The 8,486-nt window shown below is 38.5% G+C and overlaps 1 pseudogene; it reads right to left on the bottom strand.

Moving 5' to 3' along the window:
- Window positions 1-284: 284 nt before the first annotated feature.
- LOC100765760 lies at window positions 285-1,380 on the bottom strand (annotated as a pseudogene).
- Window positions 1,381-8,486: the final 7,106 nt, after the last annotated feature.

The raw sequence follows: 8,486 nt of genomic DNA, 5'->3' as shown, positions 1-8,486 counted from the left end.
AAGTTATAATATAAACACATCACTTTCCAAGTTTCTTTTCTTTACTCAAACTCCCTTGCATGCCCTTGTTCTCTCTCAAATTCATGGTCTCTTTTTTAAATTGTTGATGTATATGTGTATTTATATGTGTATATATACATATATTAAACATCAACTGTTATACACACATATGTATAAATACATTTGTACATATAATATATATATAATATATTATGTATAATGTAACATAATATAATGTGTACTATATATAATATAACATACAATTTAATATAATACAATGTGTATTATATATAATGTAACACGGCTTTCCAATGTTACTCAGGAGGCGCTACTTCATAATCACTGGCACTGAACAAAGTTGCCAAATTCTTCACCAGGTACTTGAGGAAATCATGTAGATAGTTCAGTAATAAAGCAAGGCTTTTCTCATCTAGAGGTGCCAACATTGCTCCAATTTGCACAAATAATCTCAGTCAATGTGGCGCTCCATACACCTGAGACATGGCACATCAGGGTGATCTGCAAGAATCTCAGCACACTTTGGTCTCTCAGATTTATAGAGTAGCTGAGTGCCCAGCATTACATTGAAGAACTGCTTTATCCCTGCCACAACCTCATTAACAGCATACTCCTTATTATTTGTATTTCCTCGAGACTTCTTATAGTTTGCATAATCCTCCAAAATGGAATCCACATTCTTCTTGGCAGGAAGATAAAAAAGCTGTTTTTGTCTGGTGATCCCAGTCATCCACAAGCCATGGTTTCAGCAATTCCGGGATCTTAACTTTAACTTCAACTCTGTTCACGAATGTTTCTTCATTTTCAACAGTGGATCTACCCGGGCTCTTTTCTTCCTAGGAGGCTGAGGTGTCTCACTGGTACTGCCACTATCTCCTTTTCAGGGTGTTTTCTGCTTGGTCTTTTTTGTTTTCACTTCAACGTTTTTCTGTTGCAGACCAGATGTCTTCTTTCCTGAAGCAGCCCCTCTCATCTTGCCCTCTGCATACTGTTCCTGATTGGGCTTTTGAAGCTCTCACTGTTTCTGCAAATTGATGTCAACATATTTAAGTACTCGGCTTTCTGGAACCCATTCATCCCAACTAGAGGTCAAGAGGGGGTGGTGTACTGAGGGAGCTCCTTCAGGAACAGGCAAAAGGGCTACAATATCCTCACGTGCCTTCAAATATTTTTCAGAGCGCCTAGGCCTCACAGTACTATTTTTATTCCAACCACTGTAATGGATAAAGTATTTCACTTGTTTGTTCTTTATGGCAACCTTTACACACTTTGCTTCATAGAGAAGAGGCCCATGAAAGCACAGCACTCTCTCACCCTCCTGGAATTTTGGCTTTGGGTCCTGCTTGGGCGCCATTTATAAGTGATTCGCCACTGGACTGGAGTTACAGATGGCTGTGAGCCGTCACCTTGTGGGTGTCAGACATTCAGCCTGGTCCTCTGGAAGAGCAGCCAGTGCTCTTAACCTTTATGCCATCTCTCTAGGCCCCTATTTTTTTAATTCTGTCACCATATTCTCTTTTCCCCATTATTTTAGCCCTTGGTAACCATCATTCTATGCTCTGTTTCTATGAGATCAACTTCTTATGTATCACATGTAAATGAGATCATGTGTTACCTGTTCTGGGCTTTTTTCACTTAACATAAGCTCAGAATTCATTTTTTTAATGGAAGGATTTCCATTATTTTTACAGCCAAATATCATTAAGTTGTGTATAAACACAATTACTCTGTCTTTTAATGGGAACTTTGATTTCATGTCTTGATTATGATGTTTAATTATATAGTAAATATTAGAGCACATCTATGTCTTCAATATATTGGTTTCATTTCCTGTGAATGTTTATATAGTAGTGGGGTTCCTAGATCAATGGACAGTTCTCACTGTAATAATTTGAGAAACTTCTATAGTGTTTTTTTTTTTTGTATTGGGTATATCAAGTTACAATACCATCAATAGCATGCAGAGTACAGAGCACCTCTCCAGCTCATCAAGACTCATCTTTTGCTTTCTTGATAGTTGCCATTTGAGTGCATATGAAGTGATGGCTTTATGATTTTTTTAACTTGGGTTTCTCTGATGATGTGTGGCTTTGAGCATTCTTTTCATTGCCCATTTGCCATGATGATGCCTTCCTTTGAGAAGTACAGGTTTAGGCTGTTCATCCATTTTCAATTGGAGTGTTTATTTTATTCTTATTGAGTTGTTTGAATCCCTTATATATTTTGGATATCAGTCCTTATCAGATACATAGTTTGAAAATTATATCCATTTCTGTAGTATCTCTGTTGATTTTATCTTTGGATATGTGGAAGCTTTTTATTTTAATAAACTTCCATTTTGTTGTCTGTACATTTGAGGTCATATCTAGAAAAGCTGTTTGCTCAGCCCACTGCCATAGAACATTTGCTTAAGTTTTTAAACAATTTTCAGTTGACTTGTATAGGCCATCAGACAAGCATCCAATGTCATTCTTTTATCTACATTTGAATATTCAGTTTTCTCAATATCAGTAGCTGAAGAGATTTTCCTTCCTTCATCATAATTCTTGGCAAATTTTTCAAAACTCAATGGATTGCAAGGTATGAGCTCATTTCTGAGCTGTCTACTGTTCCATTGGTTGCCTTCTCCTTCATTATTATAGCTTGGTAATGTTTTTTTTTCTCAAAGTAACAAGATACCATTATTCAAATGAAATAATAGTGCAGATCAGAGTGGGATACACTGTCAAGATTGATAGTGGACACATGAGTTAGGTTCCAAAGTACAGCCAGGGATATCTTTATTTCTCACCTTTTATTAATTCTTTGTATCATTTTAAAGTCATATGTGTTCTATTGCCACTTTCAAAAATAGATAAGTAAATATATGTAAATATATGATATACTATTACATTTAGTTTTGGTGTTAAAACTTTATTGAGACCAAGTTGTAGTTATGTCCAACCTGTGTTTTATAGGCTGCATGTGACTGCAGATACCTAGGAATGCAGTACAACACACAAGAAACATACTCAACATATGAGATTAAAAAAATTCTGCTGTGCAGTTCTTGAGCCTGGGCTCTGTAGGCAACAAGTATCACAGTGTCAAAAGTTTGGACACACGGCTAGAAGTTAGTGAAGGGTCTCTGGGGAATGTGGAGACTTGAAATAAGATTGCTGCATATTTCACAAACTTACTGTGGCTCAAGCTACCTAGGACATTTGCCTAAGAGGACTGAATCAGAATCAGGGGCAGGGAGTATGTCTGGATGTAAAGAGACAATGTAAAGGAAGAGAGGTTAAAGTACCAGGAAGATTGAAAACACAGAAGTATCCCTTACCATCCTTGTTTTCATTAATTTCCTGTCATTGCATCTCAGAAAGTCTATGGAGATAATGTTGTAGGTGCAGCATGCTGAAGAACCAAGGAAGGAAGAGGTATGAAAGAGCCAAGTGTGAGGCTGACAGTGCAGGTTCAATCATGATATGCAGAGACACTGGAACATCTACATTTTAGTGAAATCTCTGATGAGATCAAGTCAGGATAAGGCACAACAACTAGTGAGGTACCAGTCTTCATGCACTCAGGAAAGATGCCAGTATCCTTTTCAGTGGCACATTCTCAAAACTATCCAAGGTATAAAATTTAAACTCATTACACAGACCATAATTTGACCTAATAGAAAGACCTGTGCACTGGGGGCTGAAGATCTGAGGGGTTTTCTTACAAAAGCCACCTTTTCATCCAACAGTCTCAATCAATATGCTAAGTCTGAGCTGAGTTTCTTCTCTAATCAGTGGGTGACACTCTCACTCACAGGGCCAGGTAGCTGACAAGTGTTATCATGAGGAGGCATACAACACCATGAAGTTACTTTCAGAACTAATGTCCCTGTAGTCTCCATGACTACTTGTAATACAAAATGATCAAGCAATTTGAAAGCATGAAAATATTACAAGCCAGGACCAATGTACACATATGTTTAAATGCTCAACACTTTGAGGCTTGCATGCAATTCTATAGAAGAAGATGGGGCATGAGTCACTGTTACAGTGTCTCTCACAAAGTATCTCTAGATGAAAAGCATCACTGCTCCTTGGAATGCAGCATCTGTACAGTGCAATTTTGCTGCACTGTTTCACCACGGACTAGATATACTTTTGATTCACAAAGAATTACAAAAGGAAATCAGAGTGGTACCTCATTTTCCTGTCTAACCATTCTGCCCATTGCAAGGGAAGATGAGGACTGTCTGTGTCTCATCTGTCTGCTCTTATTGTAGCACGATAAATAAAAGACCCAGATGTGATCCTGGCTTCACCAAACCTCCACCTGCTGCCTCTTCTCAGCGTGGCTGGAGAATACTGATACTTAAATGTCTTCCTATCCTCAATGTGGCTGGAGAATGAATGCCTGGTACTGACTACTGAAGACCCTGCTTCTATCTTTTGTAGCCATCTAGTGCTGGAATTAAAGACATGTGTTTCCAGGTGCTGAGATCACCTTTGTGTGAGCTGTTTCTCTTTAGGACTGGATCAATCTTGTGTAGATCTGGGTGGCCTTGGAGTCACAGATATCCATCTATCTCTTAATCCTGGAGTTTTAGGATTAAAGGTGTGTACCACCACCTCCTGACTTCTGGCTGCTGGGATTAAAGGTGTGTATTACCACTGCTGATCTCTGTAGCTTGATGCTGTCTTTGCTTTCTGAATCCTCAGACAAGCTTTAATAAATTATAAATAATATATCACCATGTCTTATTTTACTGAAAATAAAGATTCTCACAATCTGAAATATTTTCTAAAAAATCTTTTATCAATAGAAATAAGCCTAAGATGGTATCAGTATTTCTAACTAGGATTTCTAATGCCACTGAAAATACTAATGGCATGAGAAATACTACTCACCCCTTGAAATACTGCTGCCACATAAAATACAGGACACACAGTTAAAATTTCATACGAACAGCAAGTAATTGTAGCAATATACAGTATTTGATACAGTATTTAGTAAGCACTAAAATATCAACCAGTGGATTTTTGGAATAATTTAGTTGTCTCTTGGATTTTTATTTGCTATGTCTGATGGTGCAATTTGAAGAAATGAGCAGCCTCCTAATCCTATGTCACCGTGGTCTCAGTAACTTCCCCAGTGTCACAAAGCAATCAGTGGTCCCCACCCCTTGGCTTGTGTGGAACTTGGTATTTCTCTATATGCTCCTAGACAAAGTGAAGGAAATGTCACATGTCCACTGAGAATAATTTCAACAATAGACATGGATTAATTGTAGCACACTCATCAACCCCATTTCTTGTGCGGTAGACGGCCCTGGTGCTTTGGGACAGCAAAACAACTTCTCTTTCCTTGGACACTTGAGCCCAAATTCCTAGAAGCTCCCAATAATAATCCTATTCTGAATGAACCAATGAATTGAGCCAATTGGAATCTAAACATTTCCATGGAGATTAGCCTCTTTTCCAGAAAGGTCATGTAATGGTGGTCTCATTTCAGCTTCTTATCATTAACATTATTGGGAAACAGAAAAGGAGGTGGACATTATTCTGCATAATTAGCAGCCTTAGCTAAAAAATGGGCCAAGATATCAACTGTAGTAGTGGTTTGATAGTTCACTGATATTTCAGTTTCTACTGCCTTCTGGTTCGATTAATGTAAACGAGGAAGTATCCACTTGCATTATCTCCATTAAGATGCAATGTATTGGGGCCTAGTAATCAATTCAAGCCCAGTGATCACCTTGGTAGCACCTGAGGGCAAGAAGGACGATGGAAACATTTTGTAAATATGATCCAGAGCTAACAGTTTCACATTAACTGATTCAAAATCATTCAATGGGTGTGGCTGTCTACCTGCATTGTAAGAGCAAGGTAGCTAGGAAGGATTTTCACACGGCAAAACTCTGGGTTTGCTTCAGATGCCTCAATGCATAAGGCAGAAAAATGGTAGCAGATGATTCCCTACATGACAACAGGCCTTCACATACATCTGCACATACATGTAGCATGAGTTTTTCTGGCACTATTTCTTCATGGCCTTCTCTTACTAGAGGAAAGGTCCAGGCCTCTTACTCTGTTGAGGTCTACATTGCATCTGCTCAGTGTCTCCACAGAGAAGAGAAGAGAGCAATTTCTTGCTTGTCCCTGCTTATATACTGTTACTACCTGGATCACCTGGCAACTTCTGTTTCCTACATTTCCCAGAATTCTCCTCCACTCCTAGTCCCACCTATCTTGCTTCCCTATTGGTCAACAGTGTTTTATTCATCAACCAATAAGAGAAACATGTACAGAAGACTTCTCCTAGCACATATAAATGCATGTATACTCAATATGTATAAAACATGCATACATACACTCATAACACACACATACAACACACATACACACACACCATACACATCATACCACACGCACACACATACACACACACGAAAAATGTGAAAAAGTCACTTTTACAGTTAGCAAGCTCCCCAAAGATACATGTAAGATGTAACATCCTTAAAAATCACAAAGCAATCTTCAGTTCACACTTGAGGAGTTATTTTAATAAATTAAAGCAATAGATGCATCTTTTATTTAACTGCCTCTTGAGATAGATGAAATGAGAGAAGTACTCTACTACAGCAAAATAAAATTCAGTGTCGCCTTTAACTATTCTTTATGCTAGAAAAGAAAGTTAAAATTTCTAACTTTTTTTACTTTTCTTCTTCTTTTTTCTTTCTTTCATTTTTGTTTTTCTTTTGGTAGCCTTCTGAGTACCTTCCCACACCAAAGAGACTAGAATGTAGGGTGAAGGCTCCGTGTAGGTACCAGCTCGACTTCTCCATGGTCTGTGAGTTGTGACAGTAATTGTCCTCACCAGTGGGGCCTTGCTGTCAATCTGTGGAGGGCCACCCTTTGCCTTAGCAATAGTCTGGATTGTTTGGGGATTTCCATGGGACCTCCTTGGCCAACAATGCAATTGCGTGCAACCCAGTCCCACTACTGGACCCTTGGTTTTGTGACAAGAGATGGCCTGTTGAGACACCATACCCCCCATTATTACACCTCATGAGGATCACCTTCTATTTTAGGGAGTTCTCATTACACTGTTCCCATATCGTCCCTCAAATATCCCCCAATTCCAGATGTCTCTCTTCACAGTAGCAGGAATTCTAGTTAGTCTTAGTAATAAAAACCCAGAGACAGATATTGGGGTTAAAGATGAAGATCAGAGAAGCAAAGTGGCCATTCACTAGAGAGTTCTCATCGCTACCAATGCTCAGACCTAAAGGGTGATCCTGTCAGACTGCATCTGTCTCCACCAAACCTCAGACTGCACTGAGCTCCCAGCTCCCCCACCCTGCCACCCCCGCCTTATATTCCTCTCTAGTACTAGATTAAAGGTGTGGGATCCCAAGCGCTGAGATTACCTTTGTGTGAGCTCTGTTTCTCCCTTAGATTGGATCAATTTTGTGTAGCTTTGGGTAGCCTTGAATGAACAGAGATCTGTCCGGCTCTATCTCCTGAGTGCTGGGTTTAAAGGAGTGGACTACAACTTCCTGGCCTCCATTGCGAACTAATGTCGATAGATTTGCACTCTGATCTTCAGGCAAGCATTATTTGTTAGATCATAAACTAAATATCACTACACTCCATATTCTCTCCCTCTACCTTACCTCCCCTCCTCCCCCTATCTGATTCTTCCATTCCCACCCTCTCATAAAATTTATTCTATTTTCCAGAGAGACCCAGGTGTCTCCTCCTCCTAGACCCTTCCTTTTTACTTATTCTTTTATTTTTGGAACTGTTATTTTTTTATTTTTTATTTAGAGAATACTTTATTAGTTTTTGTAATCAAACCCACGTAGATATGACCTTATAGATTTAATACAGTGTGTTACCCCTGAAAAGAAAGTTAAAATTTCCAACTTTTTGCCATTTTCAATGTAATCATAACAAGTGAAAACTATGTAGATTAAAGGACAGATAATCATTTCTATGGACATTGAGTTTTACATCAGTAAGAAGGGGAAGTCTAATTTTTATGTATATAGTTATTTTTATACTTTTGTCATGTAGCTCATTAATTAAAGAAAGAATTGATAGCCTCATCTCATAAGTAACTTAGAAACATTTTCAGGAAGGTTCTGAGGTACATATAATAAATTTACAGGATTAAGAGCTAACTGAAGACCCTTAAATAGCATTAAACATGACTTAAAGTAATATGTTTTGGGAGAAGAGGATGAAGTAGCCAGATAAGGACAATCAAGGGGATTATAGGGAATCCATGAGGCTATGAAAATTCAAAATGTGCTGAACTTACTTCATACCTGCTAGCAACTAGAAGAGAAAAACAGATAACTTAGTTAGGGTTTCTATTGCTGTATTGAAACACCATGACCAAAAGCAAGTTGGGTAGGAAAGGATTCATTTGACTTTTACTTGCACATCAGAGTCCATCACTGAAGGAAGTTAGGCAAGAAC

Source organism: Cricetulus griseus (genome assembly GCF_003668045.3).
Source record: "Cricetulus griseus strain 17A/GY chromosome 1 unlocalized genomic scaffold, alternate assembly CriGri-PICRH-1.0 chr1_1, whole genome shotgun sequence".
Lineage (NCBI taxonomy): Eukaryota > Metazoa > Chordata > Mammalia > Rodentia > Cricetidae > Cricetulus > Cricetulus griseus.
Note: the sequence above shows the minus strand (reverse complement) of the source record. Positions and strands in the feature narration are given on the sequence as shown.